Raw genomic sequence first — 19,181 nt, forward strand, 5'->3', positions numbered from 1 at the left:
CATTGCCTGTTCTTATTCTCTGGGATGTTTTTTTCACAACTCATCGATCATATTTTAACGTGACTGTAGAGGGAGTCCTTCCAATCCTCCCTAACGGGTAAACAAGCATCATAGTTGAGACTGCAGCTCTGTCACAGTAATTTAATATTCATACTGCGTCGCCCAGTCAGGATACATGCGCGTTTTTAACGATGTATTCTATTCCACTTCCATACGCAGTCCTTAAAGTGTACAAGATAAACAAGAAGATTTAGGTAGAAGCAGCTGTGTAGCGTTGTTTTATTGTGTAACTCTTTATTCATGTTTGCCGGGAGCTCTCAGTGTAGCCGAGCTGCTCAGTTATGGTCCGTTTCCCACCACGTTATCTATAGCCTACATTTGTCTTTCCATTCATAAAATAAAACAGGCTGTGGCCACGATAAAGGTAGAGATATAACTCAGCATGGCAACACATGTTTAAGGTTACTGCAGGTTAAAGCTTAACCAACGAATAAAGACCTCCCTCTATTAGCGAAATAGAAGGATGATCCATATATGGGTTTTTTTTTTGTTTTTTTTTTAAATGATGACGCAAGAAATTCTCGACGATCTCAATGCGTCACTGGCAGGGAATATGCGTAATGATTAAATGCGGGAGGCAGCTGGGTACCGCGGTGTGCTGCTGGCAGGCTGACTTTTACTTCCTGAAAGAATGAGATCTACCTCTTCCTGCCCCACACAGGGATGCTGCTATCAGGATGTCCGTACAGTTATATATTCAGGATTGATATTTAGACCAATCCATGTAGTAAATACAGTACATGCAGCCAGAATCAGTTGGTCCTGAACTTCACTTAACTAGTGATTTTTCTACATACATGGTGCCATTTAAAATACATTATTTGTCAATAATCATTTATATTCCTGTAGTGCCACTGCATGCCCCATGATGATAATATCCTTAAATCTACCCCCACCTTATTCATACACACCACTTCCTCTACCTTATATTCCCATTTTCCTTCACACCCCACAGTGCTGGCTCAGCAACAAAACACACTGTCCTCAGAGGCAAAGTCAATTACCTTACCTTGTGCAGGTCAATTATGCCACCAGAAGCAATGATTTGACTACTGCCAGCGTGCAAAAGGAATCAAATCAATCAAAAACCCTTTGAGGTCTGTCCCTGAAATTATCTTTAAGTTTTAGATTAGTCTCGGTGATAGTGATGGGTACATTTGATGTGTTTTGTACAGTCATTTTCATTTGGACTATACTGTGTTTATCTCAGGCTTGTCTAAAGTGCCATGAAGGCATATTGATATAAATAGATACAGCAGAGCTGGCTGCATAAACCTCCTAGGCTCAGATATCTCCCTGTAGGATAAGGAGGGTTCCCTGTCTGTTGATATTAGGTTTCCTGCATGACAGACACAGGCTCACATCTGAACTATCACACTGATTGCAGATCGACAGTATTATCGGTGTGTTGCTTTATGTAACATTTACCTCATGAAACCTCTGATAAATTATTATCCTCTTGAAACAGACTGATCCCTTGTACTCTGACTGTATTTTCTTGCCCTCTAGACCAAGTGATGTTAATGTTAGCAAATAAGCAAACAATCAAACAGGTTTAAATAAACAGAGTACAACAGAATACATTTGCTCCAGTAGCCTGTGGCTTTGAAGACCTAATCTCATTTAGTCTCTTTAGGATAGCCTTCAAATACAAACAGCCCCACTTGCCCCATTTGCTGAGTCACAATCACATAATGTCTCAGTCACCCACTGCATTGTCACTGTGTGCAACGATTACTTTCATAAGCTTTCATAAAGCAGATTAGAATAGCCAATCTGATGAGATAAGATTAAGGACGGGCAGGGAGGGGGTAAAGATTAAGCTCAATCGCACTCCGCTCTCTGCAACATAAGGCCCCATCAAATGGACAGCATAACATGTATTGTTGGCATCCAAGCATTACTCTTTACCCAACCTCTGCCTCATCTCATTAGTCACAAGCAAAACAGATTATAGCAACAGTTTGGAGTGTCTGATTTGTATTGTTCTTGCAGTGTTTTTTGGATGTTTTGAAGCTGAACATCATCCTCTTATTTATTGTTCTGGGAAGGGTTTTTATTAGGATTGTTGTGTTAGAGGCTGAATTGGATAGATTAACCTTTGCTCCAGTGGTAACATATTCAGTTAACCCTAATGTTCTGCCAGTGGTCCTGCAGACCCCAGACCCTGTTAAACATAAAACATACATAACATTGTTTTATCAGCTTACTTTATGACTTTAATTTTGAGGATTGCTTATAAACATGATTTTGAACTGATGACCCATTTCAGAAGTACAGAGATGACAGAGACCCCAGCAGTTAAAAATGGTTAAAAACAATGTATATTTTCATACACCTCTATATCTATGATGAATGTGTTGACATTACATGTTGTACTTTACTTTAGCACTACATGCTAAAGAAACCTATTTGGATTTATATTATTGGAGTTTTATAACAGTTTCTGCAGTTTCTGGTCATTTCAACCTCTCTGAATTAATGTAATATATATGATTAACGTAACATAACATAACATAACATAACATAACATAACACGACATGACATGACATGACATGACATAACATAATATAAAATCACTGTGTAAGGTACCACATTATACATGTCTTTGTCTATGAATAACTTTTTGCCAAACAAAGTGAATCTGTTCATGTATAGCTCATATAATACTGTACAGAATACAAACCAGTAGATGGTTTTATCATTTGGTGTAATTACAGTACATCCCTTTAATGTTGTTACCTTCATCAAATGAGCAACCCCAGTTTGTGGCAAATGCATCAGTTACTTTTATAATTTTCTACTAAAGATGCAATTATTGTTTTCATTTTAATGTTTGTGCGACCCCAAACAACAAGGAAGTTAAGCCAGTCTCAACAAATTAAACCCAATATTGTAACCAGGTAAAGATAATGAAAATGGTTCCCTCTGCTCTTGAGCACATACAATATAGATTGCTCTTTTCCATCTTATGTTGTCACCCATAATTGACTCGATTTTCTAATCAATACAGCAAACGCGAAATTGAAATTTTTCTTCTGGATAATTTTTGCACTCATTGATCTCAGTCGGGCTGACCTGGAGGCAAGACGACATATGCTGATTTAGATTTTTGTGTTATTGGACATGACTGCATGCTTGTATTGAGCCAGAGCACAAGTGATTACAGTTCTGATTACTTCGGTTAACTAAATCATTAGATTGAACATAATCTATTTTTGATTAATCTGCAAAATTGGACACAGGGTATAGGCATGGTTGTGTAGGACACCATTTTCACTCTTTACTATGATCTTCTGCTTGATCTCCTTGTGATGATTTCACCTCTTTTAAATAATTTGCTGTGCAGACTCTCTGAATGACTTAGGTTTTCTCATTTCACAGGTCACTGAGACAGATATTTATTTACTGTGCTCATTAGAAGGGACAAGAGACATATCAGACAGTTGCAGCCGCTGCATGCTTATTTGACCGGAAGAGAAAGCAATGATAATATGTTTATGTACGTAGGCTGAGGACATACAAAGATAACATGTTTATTCATGAGCACGTCTCTCACCAATGAATTACTCTCCTGGCCTTACAGAGATACAACAGCAACCTGCCATCTGAAATCTTAGCTCTCTGTAGTTTTGATTAAGCAGATATGAATGCATATGATATTCAGGCACCATAACACCATCATCAGTCATTTGTCATAATTATGCATTATCTGGTGCCATGTGGTTTCATATGATACATGACCTCCCCCCCTCCCACCCCCACCCACGTTTCAGTCAGAATAGGGGGAATCTTATTGACTGTGACTGTGACTGACTATTAAATATGAATCTTAAGTGAATTTATTTCCAAATTTTTTATAAGCAACAGTTTATCTGAGAGTAGAACAGGGCTCTGAAACTGGTGATATGTTTATTAATTGTCGAGGAAATTGTAGGCAGTGTTGGGATCCTGAAGGTAATATTTGTATATTTGTTTTTGCATAGTGACAAACAGATATCTATTTATTAATGCTGCTTCCTAAGAGTTAATCACGAAGGAAGATGCAGGGATAGTGGGTGGTATCAACAGTATTAAAGTCGGAACTGATCTAATAGGAATATGTAGGAAGCTCCTGCTTGTGTTTGTGTGTGTCAGCGTGTGTGTAGTTTAAGCGAGCATTGATTTTTGCTGTTACTTATCCTGAACTGACCTGCTGATCTAATCTCCTCTTTAAAGCACACATATTCTCTCTTCTCTGTTTGCTCACAAACAAACAAATGCACTCATCAGTGTATTGTGCTTCAGAGCCAACCACATTTTCTCCTATGAAATACACTATGTAACATTTGACTAAGATTTCAATTTTAAGTACATAAAATGTGTTGCAAGAATTCAGTATAAAGATACCGCAGAACAATAATTGAATACAAAATACTGCATAATGAATAAATAATGGGACATAGTTTTAAAAAACCAATAGTAACAGATATCACTCAGTTAAAACAAGTTCATTCTAAAACACAATATTTAAGTCTCTAGGATACTCTAGGAAACATGACCCAGAATTCCACAGTTAACTAAATATTGTATCACGTTCAGGTTACAGGAGGACAGATGTGAATATGGTTACAATTGTACCTCAGACAAATCAACTATGTGTTCAAACGTGCGTCTACAGAGAGCCGCCTTCATACCAGGAATTCAAATGCATTCAAAACGTGTGTTTTATGACTGGTTTATTTTATATTTCCCTCCTATGTTCTATTGTGCTATATGTGGAAGTTGTAAATTAACTTTTTGTGTGCTTGTACAGTATAAACTACTCTAGGCCGCATATTATCTAGATACACTATCTTGGTAATGTAAACTCATTCATTTTATCTTTTTTAACTAATCTGATAAGATAAAATAAATGAAAAGCAGTGAAATCAAATTAAACAAGGAGTGCCTTAGTGATGTGTTAAAACTAGTATCCTGACAAACCTCTCATGAATTAGTTGATATTGTCTATGCCAAACAAACTTTGAGTTGTTGTTTTTTTAAGTCCATAACCAGGACAAAGAACCAACCTCTTCTCTTGTCAAATGGTTTAGAGCAGAGGTATTTTTCCCACAGATAAAATCAAATGAGAGCAGGGAAGCATATACCGAGTACGGATGGTCCTTAAAACACATTTGATATGCATTCCAATACCAGAACTGAACTATAATCCACTGTAACTGACTATAGAAAAGATCTGAATAGATATATGCATACAGGACACAATGTCCTATATACATGTATGTAAGGATTCTCTTCAGAAACTAGGATCCAGGTGTAAGCATGCATTAGAACATCGCATCTTCACACTACTTTCAGCCATATTCCAGTATCCTTAAATAAGACAGACACAAATGAACACAAAAGCATTGTTAAATGAAGAACAAGGCTATCACACTGTCCAACATAGATTACATCCTTGAGAAGACGCTTTGTGTGACAGTTACAAGTTACAAATATCACATTTCTGACGACACACAATTGTGACAGTTTGGCTGAAAAAAGACATAATGGCAACCTGGTTAGATAAACACAACACTGGGTAGGGATGACCTCATATGTTAGGATCACATGATATTAAAAGTCAATGTTTATTACCTGAGTACAAGATGCTTCATTCTTCTTTGTCTTGATATCACAATTACCTCTCATCAGAGGTTGAATGAATAATGGAGAAATGAATAAATAAGATTGAACGAACAATAGAAATAGAGAACTGCATAAACATAGTGTATTGTTCCTCTCAGTAGTCCTCACCTCAGGACCCTTCCAGACTGTGTTTAATTATGAAAATGACTACAAAACATTACAGATCTAAAACAGTCAACTCTGCAAAATTGTGTAACCTATCCTATCCTGTCTCTCGTGGTTTTATTGATATTGGTCCCAATCAGAAATAGGTGCCACAAAGTCTATGGACATGTTTGATGGTCAAGGTTTTGCATAAGAGCACACTGTAAAGCACCTACAATCAACAGACCTCTTAGTGGACATGAGAGCCAAAAGAATTACAGTTTTCATTAATAAGATATCTAATTCCATCTAAAAGTTATCTAAACAGTCCATCTGAAACTGTTTGCAGGTCTCACATGGGAACAAAGTAGATATTTTCCCTGTAGGACCCTCTTTACCAATGCAAGCAGCACCACTATAACAGATGTTTTCCTAAAATTGATCTTTATACTACATTCACATGACACATGACACACAGTGATGTAGGTCAAACCCACAGACTGTCAGAATAGATTAATGTGTGTCAACCATTTGCAGTCCTGGGCCCTGTTTCACCTCATTTTTCAAAATGCAAGTTGTAGCTTCTGACAAATATTTTCTAATTGTGCTAATTTAGATATGTTAAACTAAATGAAACACCACAGTTTCAAACCATACATGAGCGTACATGAGGACTGTAGAACTTTGTGATCTGCTTACAGTACAAGGAGTAAAACAGGCCGCCTCGCTGGACCTGCACATGGGTCAGTTACTGCTTGGCTTTGGAGAACAAGTGTCTACTGGAGATAGAAAGGTGCACATTTAAGTGAAAGAGAAAGAGGGCATGTGGATTGAGGGAGAGAAAAGAACCTGAAACTTGGGTTGCACATTCAAATACATACTGCTACCAGATTAGCTGTGAAAAGGGTTCATAAGTAATTTATGGTGAAATTCTATGAGCATTGCTGCTGAGGGTAATGCAAGTTTTAAGGGAAATTTACTATAGTCTGTAAACACGTTATTACTTTAATGGTCCAACTGTATCCATAAGTGAAAAGATGTTAGAGTGCAGTAAAATCCTGCAGGTGTGTGTGTGCATGTATGTGTGTGTGTGGTAAATTTAATGAAGAGAGAGGTCACAAAGTTAAATTATGCATGTAGTGTAATTAGCCAATCAAGAGTTTAAATTAGATGTTGATGACTCTTTGGCACAAATGAGAAGATGGCATTCCCTCAGGTCTAAGAGGGCTTTCCCCAACGAGAAGAAAATCATCCTGACAAGAAGCACAATTATATGAGCTCTGTGCCTCAAACATGTTCATGCCCTCTGACAAAAACTCTCAGTTTATCATGATGATAATGAAATGTGGTTGTATTCATCTGATCTTATTTATGTTCAGATTATGCCATTAGTAGGTTTTTATCTGATAAATGACTTTAATTGTATCTGATCACATAGTGTAATGTCACTGTATATGGTGTGTAGTAGCCTGTATCTTATCTCACAGAAAAAAACACATGTGGCATTCACATGACCCATATTGGTTAAAGACACACATCACGTAATTCAATGTTCCCAGTTTAAATCTCAGATCAAAATCAGTTCATTTTAATGGCCTTGCTATGATCAGTGGATCTGTAAAAATGTATTGGGACCACACATTAAATGTTGTTTAGAAGGATGGTAAGCACTCTTGTGTTCATCTGACAGAAACACCACATCAGCAGCTTGTCACATTTTACACAACTTGGGGAAAGGTGCAGTTGAATTACTCACACACACTATTTCTAATCCATCATTGCAATTTAAATGTAAATTCAAATGTGATCAAAATGTATTATTTAGCTATATTACTTCTCTTTCAGTTTAATCTGCAGTACCAGTCAAAAGTTTGGACACACCCTCCCATTCCTTAGAACAAGAACATGTGTCCAAACTTTTGACTGGTACTGTATGATTTACTGTATCTTATTCGTCAGTACTGAGTGCTTCATTCTGAATTAAGGTAGAAGGCTGTTCCCTGGTGGTTTTTATTTTAAATGAATCCTTCATGTTTTGTAATGGTTTTAAATTATTATTAGTCAAGGTACATAAACTTGAAAGAACATAAATAATTTATTGAATTCCCTGTACATACACACACAACACCACCATAATCTCATTTATTTGAGGTGTAACATGCTACGAGCAGAGGAATGATATCTAATAAATTGGACGTTGATCAGGGTTGTAATAAAAGTCCATATGGAGACAGTGGAATATACATAAGCATGCACACAGTCACATACACACATATACGTATCCATGCATGCTCACGGGCTCTGCTAATGAAAGAATCAGTCATAATATCCCAGACATACTCATATAAATACATTCATTCAACACTCTAGAGAGTGGGTTCAAGCAAATCATTTGAAAAACGAGAACATTTGGTTTTATGTATTATCAGGAATATTTATATGAGCCCACCTTGTCTAGGTTGTGTGCAATTAAAGTGGAAGTGATAGGTAATATATATGATCACTAGCTGGTCTGGTTTTGCACACACATGTAATGGCTGTACCATCACATGAATATGTAATGAAGTCTACACTGAAATTAGGAAGATGGAGTTTTATATCGTTCTAACCTCTCCTTCTTCATCTTTCTCACTTTCAGTCACCCTCCCCCATCATCTGCTCCCCCCTCCCTGCGTCCATTGCAAGGCCTGCAGCTCTTAAATATTTAACAATTCAGAATGATCTGTGTCCATCCTCCTCTTTTACAGGGACATACTTTTGCTTTGACTCTCCACACTGAGAATCAAGCTGTTCTTGTATGTTACCTTCAAATAGAATCTGTAAGATCCATTCTTTTAACATGTTTAATATGGCAGCAGGTGGAGATAACAGGAAATCACATGTGTATTATACTATGGTATTGTGACAGGGTAAAATACTCTGTCTGCTTGCACATATATCAGTCAGAGGCTGACTGTGTGGGTTGGAGTGGTGGAGTAGTTTGGCAACCACAGGGGTGGGAGGATGTGAGGAGGTGTAGTAACTGCCAGAGAATACAGGAAACGTTCTCCTCAGGCACTGGACCCATCCAGTGGGACAGACTATGATTGCCTGTATCCTGTATCAACAATATGGGTACAAAGCATCTTCACACACTGAGCCATCATCAGCCGTAGCAAAAACAGTTTGGATAGAAATCTGTTCATCTTTCATTCCATAAAATCTGCAAATAAGGCCAGAATTAAAAAGGCAAAATTAGATAAATGCAATTATTTCTAGTAAATCAGAAATTTGCTTTGCTTTACTTTAGTTCAAGGCACCAAAATCTGAATGGTTCTAGCTACAGACACTGCAACATTGACATTAAAGTAGGAGTCTGGTGATATTCAAAATGTTCCCAATCCCAATGAAAAGACCAAAACAACTGTACCGAGACACCCGTGTATTCCCAGTCCAAATAAAACAATATGTACCATACAATTTTAAAACATATTATACATCCAGCAGTCCAGCCAATAGAAAGAGGCCGTAGAGAAGCATTAAGATCTTGATCATTTACTCAATAATGACTCCCTGGTTTAATTTAAAGGACTATAATTAATTGAGACAAAGCCTAATCGTACATACATTAAGGCAAATTCTAGGTTTCTAATGATTTTACTGGTGAATTAAGAGACAAACGCACTGAATAATGAAACCTCGTCTGAAGGTTTGGCTCATGGGGGCAGGGAGCCTGTGGGTCATAGCATTGAGGTTTTCCCCCTGTAGCTACTGCAATACTGAAAATGTCTGTCGCCATCGTGTGGGACGTCATTTACATACATTTACATACCAACATTTCACTCATTCCATTGTCTCTTCTGTGGGGTTCGGAGATGATAAGAGTAAAGACAGGTTAATGAATATTTCATAGGTGCAAACGATATGTTACTGTGCATGTATAGGCATATGGTTGTTTACATTCATATATATATGTGTGTGATGGAATGTATATTTACACATACAGTTTATAGTGCATGCATGTGAACAATATTAAAGTGAGTTCAATCTGCATTAATTCAACATAACATATATTGCATTAAATTCTAACTGAGAACAATCCAAACCTGTGGATATGGTAATAGGTGTGTGTGAAAGGCTGGAACCTCCAAAAGCATGGTATAGAGAAGAGAAATGTTCCCGATGCATGGTTACCCTTGTGTACAGAATAAATTATATATTGAAAGAATATACATGTGGAGGGTCGTTATATATACATTTGCATTCTAAGGCCTTTGGGATCTGAGAAATGGTGGTGTTGCAGGTTGAGGCCTCATGAGATGGGCCTTGACAGTGATAGTGTGTGGGAGGAGCTATGATATGCAAGAAATTGGGTGGTTGACGATCAGAGCTTTCATGTGTGACGGTACTGAAATAGAAGGCTTTACCTTCACCTTCTACAGTTTCACTCGTCTTTATCAGAAGCAATACCTTTTCTTTAGTTACACACTGTCAACTTTTAATAAATACAGACTAGACACAGCATGGGCCTGTCAGCATCAATTCATATCATTTGGAAACTTTCACTCACTGAAGGCTCACAGCTCATCGTCAGGCATTCCCTGCACAGGGTTAGCCCTATGTTCCCCCTGCCCTGTGTTCCCCTATTTCAAAGAAATGTTCCTCCCATTAAAATTAAGCCCTATGTTCCCACAGCCCTATGTTCCCCCATTTCAAAGAAATTTTCCTCCCATCAAAATTAGGCCTGTTTCCTCAGGCGTGCATTCCCACAGCACAGGTATGGCAATTCTCTAATGCACATCATGTGTTGTTTTTCATCTATGAAAATGCTTGAAAGTCAGGCAAAATTCTTTATTTTATTATTGAACTGGGGGAACACAGGGCTGTGGGGACTTAGACACACTCCCACATGCATCAGTAATAATAATACTGAGTGTTGCTTCATAAAATAATGTGATCCTTTAATTAAGGTTAAAGGGTCATACATCACAAGGAGGAGATTATGAAGATGTGCCAGACCTCTTAATTATTCCACAATGGACAATGCAGAAAATAAAATGAAACTGGTGACAGGTACTGTGCCCAGCAACAGAAACAGAGATGAGTAGAGACAGACTGATGGACAGAAATGAGCAAACATCGACCAGGAGGAGGAGACAGAAAATCTTTAGCACATCATGAGTCATTAGATAAATGTTTGTAACTTGTTGCTCAAAACAGCCTTCAAAATATTACCAGATCATGCGAGAATCAATCTTGACAGGCTTCAAGTTATGTGCTTGTTTACGTTCGGACCCATCAGTTTCACAAATCCAGCATCCTTGAAAGGTAAAACAGTGATGGACAGATGGTTCATCACGTGCCAAGTATTTTTTTAAAGCGCATGCACTTTTCCAAACAGTTTCCATGGACAACTTCTCAGATGGTTCTGTAAAAAAAAAACATCTGGCGCATTAGGTTTTATGCTTCCTGAACTCATTACATACTCCCAAGTGGCAACTACCACAGTTTTATGATAAAGTCAATGTGCCACCAAAGGCCACTAGATTCTGTCTCCCATTGAAAGAGCATCAGCTTCATTTTTACTAGTCATTATGGTCTTTTCTGCTAAATTCTGGCCCTCTTATTAAGGGCGTGGGAGGTCATTTTGGAAATTATTGCTCCATTACTATCAAGACTTAATATGAAGACTTATGGTAACTTTGATGTCTGCTGTGTGGATGCTGATTGCCAGCTGTGTTAGATAGTTTGCTGACTGTTCTCTGGCTCCAGGACTAGTACTGAGTCAGACCATTGGCCACCACTGAATTTGGCAGGTGTACACCGGTCAGTGTTTCCAGTAAGCTAACGTTCACTCTGAGGTAGAGACGCATGTTTCTGGAATGTGAAAGACAACGTCCCACATTTCTTATTTGGAATTTCTGCATTAAAACACCTCATATGTCCCGCCCTTATGGTTAGTACTTATGCTCACATCTTGTAAAGGTGACACATACTTTTGAAAGTATAACCAATAAAGCATAAAACCTATTTGCTGTATGAGGTACTTTTATAGTAAGCCTCCAAACAGTGTTATGTTATTTTTAGTCATCATACTGTTTTATAATAGTTGAGCTAACAAGCTCTACCCTCCATTACAAGAAGTATCCTTCTCTTTATTGCTGTATCTCATTCATTAATTCATTAAGGATGCTAACTTATTTTGAAGCAGCTTTTTAGTGAATTTCAGTTTTTTTAAAAAGTGGTGTGTTTATTATGCATGTTGAAAAATGAAGGGGGAAAAAGTCACCATAACCCGTAACTTGCTGCAGGAGTACAAACTGTGTCTTTCTTAGGAGCTGGGGTGTGTATGAGTGTGTGCATGTGTGAGAGTAAATGATAAGAGTGACTGGGTCAGCCAACGAATCAAATACTGGCAAACCATGTTGTTACCACTATGTTAGCTTACATAACTGTTTGTGTGCTGATAGAGGAGTCAGTGGTGGAGACTGTAAATATGGAAGTTTCCAGAGCGCAGTGAAAGGTCAAAGGCGTCCCTTATCTCCCATGAGGGGATCACGGCCTCTTTATAGCTTTCCCCTCATTGCCCATGACGATGGAAAAGACTCATGACACACAGATATAAAAGGTCAGAGACATTTACAGTATGCACACACAAACAGAAGGTAGCCAAGAAACGCAAAGTCTTTAGAGCTCTGTTACATCCTTCACACACGCTGTCGCCATCGGCCTCGTGTATGTGATTGCGTGTTTAATCTGGAGCCTCCCGAGACATTGAAGGACAGCCATGCTCCATAATACTGTTGAGCCAGCATGTGTCGCCATGGTGTAAGCACATTTTCTGATGTGCACAGACCACTGTTGAAAAACAGCTAACTCCCATGAGCCCCCCCACCCCCCACCCCGCCAACAACAACTGTGTGACAGCGTGTCTACGAACGTGTGTGAGCATGTACGTTTGTTTTTGTTGATGCAGGTGTTACTCTGGCCTTCACAAAGGCTAATGGAAGGACCCATTAACACCACAACAAGCCTAATAGTACTGTAAATACTTGGTCTGCTGGTGTGATGATAGCTTTGTTCAATAATTCAGCAGCTGCTAAGGAAATCAACAATTCAGCCTTCTAAAAGAGTAAACAACATTGCAGACAATGTCATCAGATATCCAGGAGCACTACTCATGTACAGTATACGTATGCATAGCTCCACTCAGAAGTTTAGTGCAACCTGTGATGCAGTGTACAATGTATATAAGTGACCCAAAAATGTTGTGATTTAACCCACATCTATTGTTGTTGTTTTTTTTTCTTTTTTTAAAGTCCTCACCGTCCACTTAGTTGTTGAGGATGCCTCGCTTTAGTAGATGTAGCTGGTTAGCCTCAGCATTCATCGCCCTTTCATCTACTGTAATTGGACTTCTTTTAGAGGGAGCACAATTGTTAATGGTACTTACGGCTGGTGATGACTTCACTCAGCATGTAAATGAAGCCGCCAAGTCAGTGAGAGGTTTCCCCCATACGGCTCGTAATATTAACTGAGGTAATTTAGCATAAAATATGGTAAAAGGTTATTTACTAAGGATGATATGCTGATATAAATTTGTCTGTTGTGTAAATTAGAATGTAAGTTATGGTGTAGTCTTTTAAACACAGCCAATTTATATTGCGCAGTGAGCCAAGACCTCTCCCCCCCTTTCAACCCTTTACACAAGTAAGTGACATGGTGATAAATGGCAGTGTCATGCATAATCAATTGTGCATTTCTTCTCAAGATATAGTTTAATAATCATTAGTTGGTAATTTGCATTATGATGTGACAAAACCATAAAAGGTGAGGAAAGTGTTGCCATCAGTTGGGTTCATCATGACAGAAATACTGTTCAGTCATGGATGAGATGTTCCAGTCCTCTGTGTTCACATTATCATGCAGATCATCTACAACTAATCGTGTTCTTTATTGACATGTCTAGCTAATTACAAGAAGTTAGTGTTCAACTGAAAATGTAATTTTAACTATGAGTCTTCACACCCTTCACTGCTAATGTTCACACAACACCCACAATCGTCTTCACACACTCAGAAAGAACAGTACCTAATCAATATTCCTCATTGGTGTGAAGATTGAGCTGCACAGTATGTACCTTTTTTCCTCTCTGGTTTACACTGGAAACATTAGGTGCATTTAAAAGAGAAAGATACATTAATCCAGACTGTGGTGCCTCTGAAAGACCCTTGTCAAAGAACTGATACTCCATACAGTTGAATGAGCTCATGAAACACCAGACAGCCACAAAAAAAATCCTACTATGTTTCCTCCACATATGATTCAGCTGTTTGATTTCTGCACGTGTAATTACAGCAGGCAAGATGTCAAAGCCCAGGTTGCAACTCCGGCTGTGAGATGTTATATGACAGTGTATTTCACAATCTTTTCATCCTCTTCCATCTGGCCTTCTTCAGGCGGTTTCTATGGTTCCTATTTTGTCTGACTTCCACACACCCATCCTTGGTTTCCAGTACCAGACAAAGACGGCTCCCGAATGCCAACCATCTGATGGTACTACTGGTCCAGAAGGGCCAGACAGACCCCCCCTGTGCTGACTGCCAGTCATTTTACCACCAAAGATGTCCTAAATGCTCCATGCTTTCCTGCTGCAGCTCATATTTTGAGATATATATATATATATCACTGAACTCCAGTAGCTCACTTAAGAAACATTATGACTATTCAATCAAGTGCAGTTCTTTGCTGTGATATTCTCTTTTTATTATTTCTTTATGTTAGAAATAAGTCATTTTTAGTGGGATCTTCTCCCTGTTGAGGTCTCATCAACAGATGACAAGTTGTGACAAAAAGAGAAGCCATGTAGGACAATGTATTTACTGATTGTTGGGGGGTTAATTGCCATTTCATATATAAAAACAATGCTGTTCGTAGATAGATTGATTACTTAATTAATCCCTGGAAAAATCACAAAAAATATGATTTACCTATAGATGAAACAGAGGGTAGCGAGAGTAACATGAAATGTTAGAGAAAGAAAAAGAAAAAGAGTGATAGAATTGAGATGAATAAAGAGAAAAGACAGATTGAGAGTTATACTGGAAAGCCTCCCACAAACTCACTCCTACTCTTCCTCTCATGCCCACGCACTCTCTGTTACTGTGACGTCCACTCTTCCTTTTTACTCCTCCGCTCTTCTGTGGAGGCGTTCTGCTCTCGTCTCATTCATACACTGCCACGCTATTTCCATATTTCTGAGTGGACACTGTGTATTGAGTTGAAATTTCAGCGGAGGAAGAAGAGGTGGCGGAGGAGTAGGAGGAAGCCCCATGTTTGGCTTCATCCGAGCACATCAGATTTCCGATCATGCTGAGATCGTGATCAGATCTCACATGAGAGCCAAACTCCACAGATGGAATTATGTCATCTGCTCACATAAGAAATTAAAGCAAAATCATGATACAGTCATATTCTCTAATTCTCTAGTCTTAGTTTAATTGTATTATTGTAACTTAACATTTCACTTTTTAGCATTAGTGCTGTGATAGACCTCTAACATACAAACAAGAACTAAGTCCCCCTCATAAGTCCCAAGTATGCAAACACCAGCCTATGTAGACACCTTACCCATTAATATGATGGAGCTATGCCAACCCAGAGTGCCCAACAGCCTCCACATCCGAATAATCATGCTGACAAACAAATGCTGTGCAGCACCACTCTGCTGATCTCACAACACTGTGTGATCCGGTACATCTGTCAATACTGGCCTTTTCATGGCAAGCTTATTTGTATAGCACATTTCAACAACAAGGCAATTCAAAGTGCTTTACATAAAACATAAAATGCATCAAGACAGGATATAAAAGCAACACATGACATGGGAATATATATATATAGTTAAATACAATTAAAAGTGTTACATTGGAAATGAAATTAAGCTAAAATAGAATAAAACAGGTAAAAAAGGTGAAAAAAGTTACAGTGAGAGTGACATCACACAGTTCCTAGTCTGATCAGGCATCGACCAAAGACAGATATAAAACCCAGAATAGTGAACTCTAAAACCAAGGCCGTGATTTTCAATTTCAAGTTCGGGGAGGACGTATTCAGGGAACTGCTATTACAATTTTAGCCTTCAACAGAGAGAGCAGTGTGTTCCTAATGGTATTTTATTTATGTGTTTAATACACTGCGTGTTCTACATGTAACCTCTTGGTATTTAATGTGACATCCTGAGCTGGACATTTGAATGGAAGGAAAGGCTATTTGGGCACTGGTGATTGATTTATATGATTAAATTCACAGTACAACAATACTAATGTGTGTTTCAAAAAAGCAAACCACTGTATTTTAATTTGAAAAAAACAATGCAAGGTCACAACAAAGACTAATCTAAGTTAGGGTTATGACTTCTTTTTTTTAAGTCAGTATCTGAGGAAACATAGGGCATGTCTACACCATCAAATATGGTGCGAAACATCAATGAACAGGGGCTCCTGGTGGATGACCATGAAGCTGCTCTGATGGCACTATTGGTGGTGTGACAGGCAGCAATCCCCAGCAGGTAACCCTTTACCTGTATTCTATCTAAAACTATACAGTAAGTTTGGGCACACTTTTTCAATCAAGTGAATGGGGAGCTGTGTCCAAACCTATGACTAGAACTGTATGTATAGTTTAAATGTTTAATAACAGAGTGATTGTGGTCAGGGTGAGGAGCTGCTGTGGACACTAATTAGCATAAATGGCTGCACCTGCGCCTGATGAGGACTGGGGGGACAGACTAGGAAGTGTTGAAAGGGAGAGAGTTAAGCATGGGCACTCCTGTCTGGGAAGCAGAGCTTGGTGCTGCAGTCTAGCAGTACACACATTGCTGGGGGCGGGTGCTGTATGTATATTGGTCAGGGCCGGTGAAGATTGCTGGATTGTAGAAGGATGAGGTCCTTCAGTGGGGCTAAGGCTAGATTAGCTAATGCAGGGAATTAGGAGTGTGACAGCCGCTTCTCAATATGGATAAGAGGCTCTCTTCTTGTATGTGGAGGAATACCGGTGCTGGTTTGGACAAGGGCCAGACCAGCCCTAGGGAGGGTCCCATGCCCCAGGAAAGTCACGTATTTGAAATGACTATTTTGTTTGTATTAGTGCTGATTATAGTACCTTGTTTGTTTATCAATTTCAATGTAGTAAGTTTAGCTACAGTGTTTGTGGCTTGTTTAAGGAAGTGGTTCTGCATTGCATTGCAAGTGTGTCAAATGGAAACTTTTTTTTACAATGCATACTATCAACTGGTCTGAGCACTTGATTTACTATAGACTAAGATATTTTAAATATGCTTACCTTCATGAATTGAACTCAGAATTCAACAGAATTGAACAAAACTGCCAGGTTCTCCAACGTCCAGCCACTTTGAGAGAGGGAGTGAAATTGACCTGTAATTCAAAATATGAATTGTTTATATGCTTTGCATGATGAAATAACGAAAGAGATAGGGCAATGATGGTAATGACAATACAGAAGCTGTGTAACTTACCACTTGAAGTGCTCTTGTTAGCTTGCTAGCTAATCTGGTCTGACCATGCCTCCAGGAATCTGAGTGTGTGATGAGTTTGTTGCCCTTGTTATCATAGACCAACTTGCACCATTATCATTCTTACTGGTAATAGATTTCTGTAACATCACATAATTCCCAGCATATGTCTGCCTGCCTAGAGGTGTTATCAGTAGGTAAAAGTAAACAGCTGTGGGTATGCGGGACCCTTAACGAAGTCCAAACATAACCAAGAATTTTGAAACTGATTTTGGAGTCCAATGGTTGCGTTTCATAAGATTGTTGCTGGGTTCCAGGCAATCTAAGGTCATTTACAGCACCTGCAATGAAAAAATACACATAAAAATACCCAATTAAACAAAACTAAAATCCGCTAAACTAAATATTTCCCTTTCTTACGGTTGTGTGTGCATATATCTATGGCTGTTTGGCCTGTATCCCCTCTGTTCGGTTTTTGTATTGCTGGCTATGTTACAAGCTAATCTTCATTTGGCAGGACTCAGGTCAAGGGCATGTGGTGGAGGTTGTGGCCTCCATGCTTGATCCACTTAAGAGAAAGGTCGGGGTCATACTAACCTCCTGATGCATTCCTGCACTGTATCATAAACACATTCTGAAAAACACCATATATTAAGTTACATTATTAGCTTGACATAAATCAGTGTACTCAGAATAGTCATCACAAACAGTAAGGGTATGTATTAAATTTATAATGAATTTGCTGTCAATCAATCAGCTTTATTTCCCCCTAAGCAACATCATGGATTGCAATAATGTTTTACCAATGTAAAACCTTGTGCTTCGAGGGTAATCGTTGCTCTTAAGTCGGGATTCAAGTTAGCCGTGTTAGCAAACAACCAAGAGGATTAAGACGCTTAAAGAGGTTACAGTTTTGAGCTCTAAAGCCTCTGAGCAAGGCTGAGTGCTGACCCTTACGATGTAGCAGTGATGTTGCTGGTTTGCTGGTGAATTCCAGTGATCTACTAATTGTTTTAAATCAACAGGTTTTGTCAGCCAGGATGTAAAATTCAGTGTTTCCTGTGACTTCTCTTAAAATGAGAAAGAGCACCTGGGGGAAAAAGACAAAATATGCTTCTTTTTGCTGTACAAACTCTTTCCAATGCAGTTATGGCTGCTTGAGGAAAACAAACAACAAGAAGAAACCCAACCACACTACTTTTAACTTTGATTTTGGATGGTTCATCCACAGCAGGGTGATGCTGAGTGGAGATGGTTCCTCCTTTCCTGACTCTCATCATTTTCCAACTTCTACACAGTTCATCCTGTCCTCAGGTGATTATATGGCAATGATAAACATGACAAAATTCACCAGAATAGTTTGGTCACTTTTGGTATCATGCCAGATATATTGAGCCAACTTTTCAGTGATGATCCATTGTGAGCATTGTTACTGATAATTTTTTATGTTATTAAATACTACAGTTTAAATGGCATTTATTTTAGTTTTCAGTGTAAGAATTAAATGTGACCTGCTTTTCCACCATTCAAATACATTTGCGTGGATGAATACACCATCTGTAGTAAATGTATTATGTCATGCAAATACATTGTATTAATATGAAGTTATAGATGAAAATGTATTGCTATCTATACTGTTTGACAGAAGCATTTTCCTCTTAAATATTAGAAAGCTAACAGAAAACAAGTGCTCATAAGACAGAACATACTGGAACTATAACTATAGTGTCCCACCAGACATTCACACTTCTGACTCTATTATTTATTGTACTAATGCACTTTGTAGTCACATTCATATTTATTCTTTATCTTTGCACTAAATGTTACTTGATTTATATTGTTTGATGTACTGTT

The sequence above is a fragment of the Scomber japonicus genome, chromosome 11 (genome assembly GCF_027409825.1).
Source record: "Scomber japonicus isolate fScoJap1 chromosome 11, fScoJap1.pri, whole genome shotgun sequence".
Classification (NCBI taxonomy): Eukaryota; Metazoa; Chordata; class Actinopteri; order Scombriformes; family Scombridae; genus Scomber; species Scomber japonicus.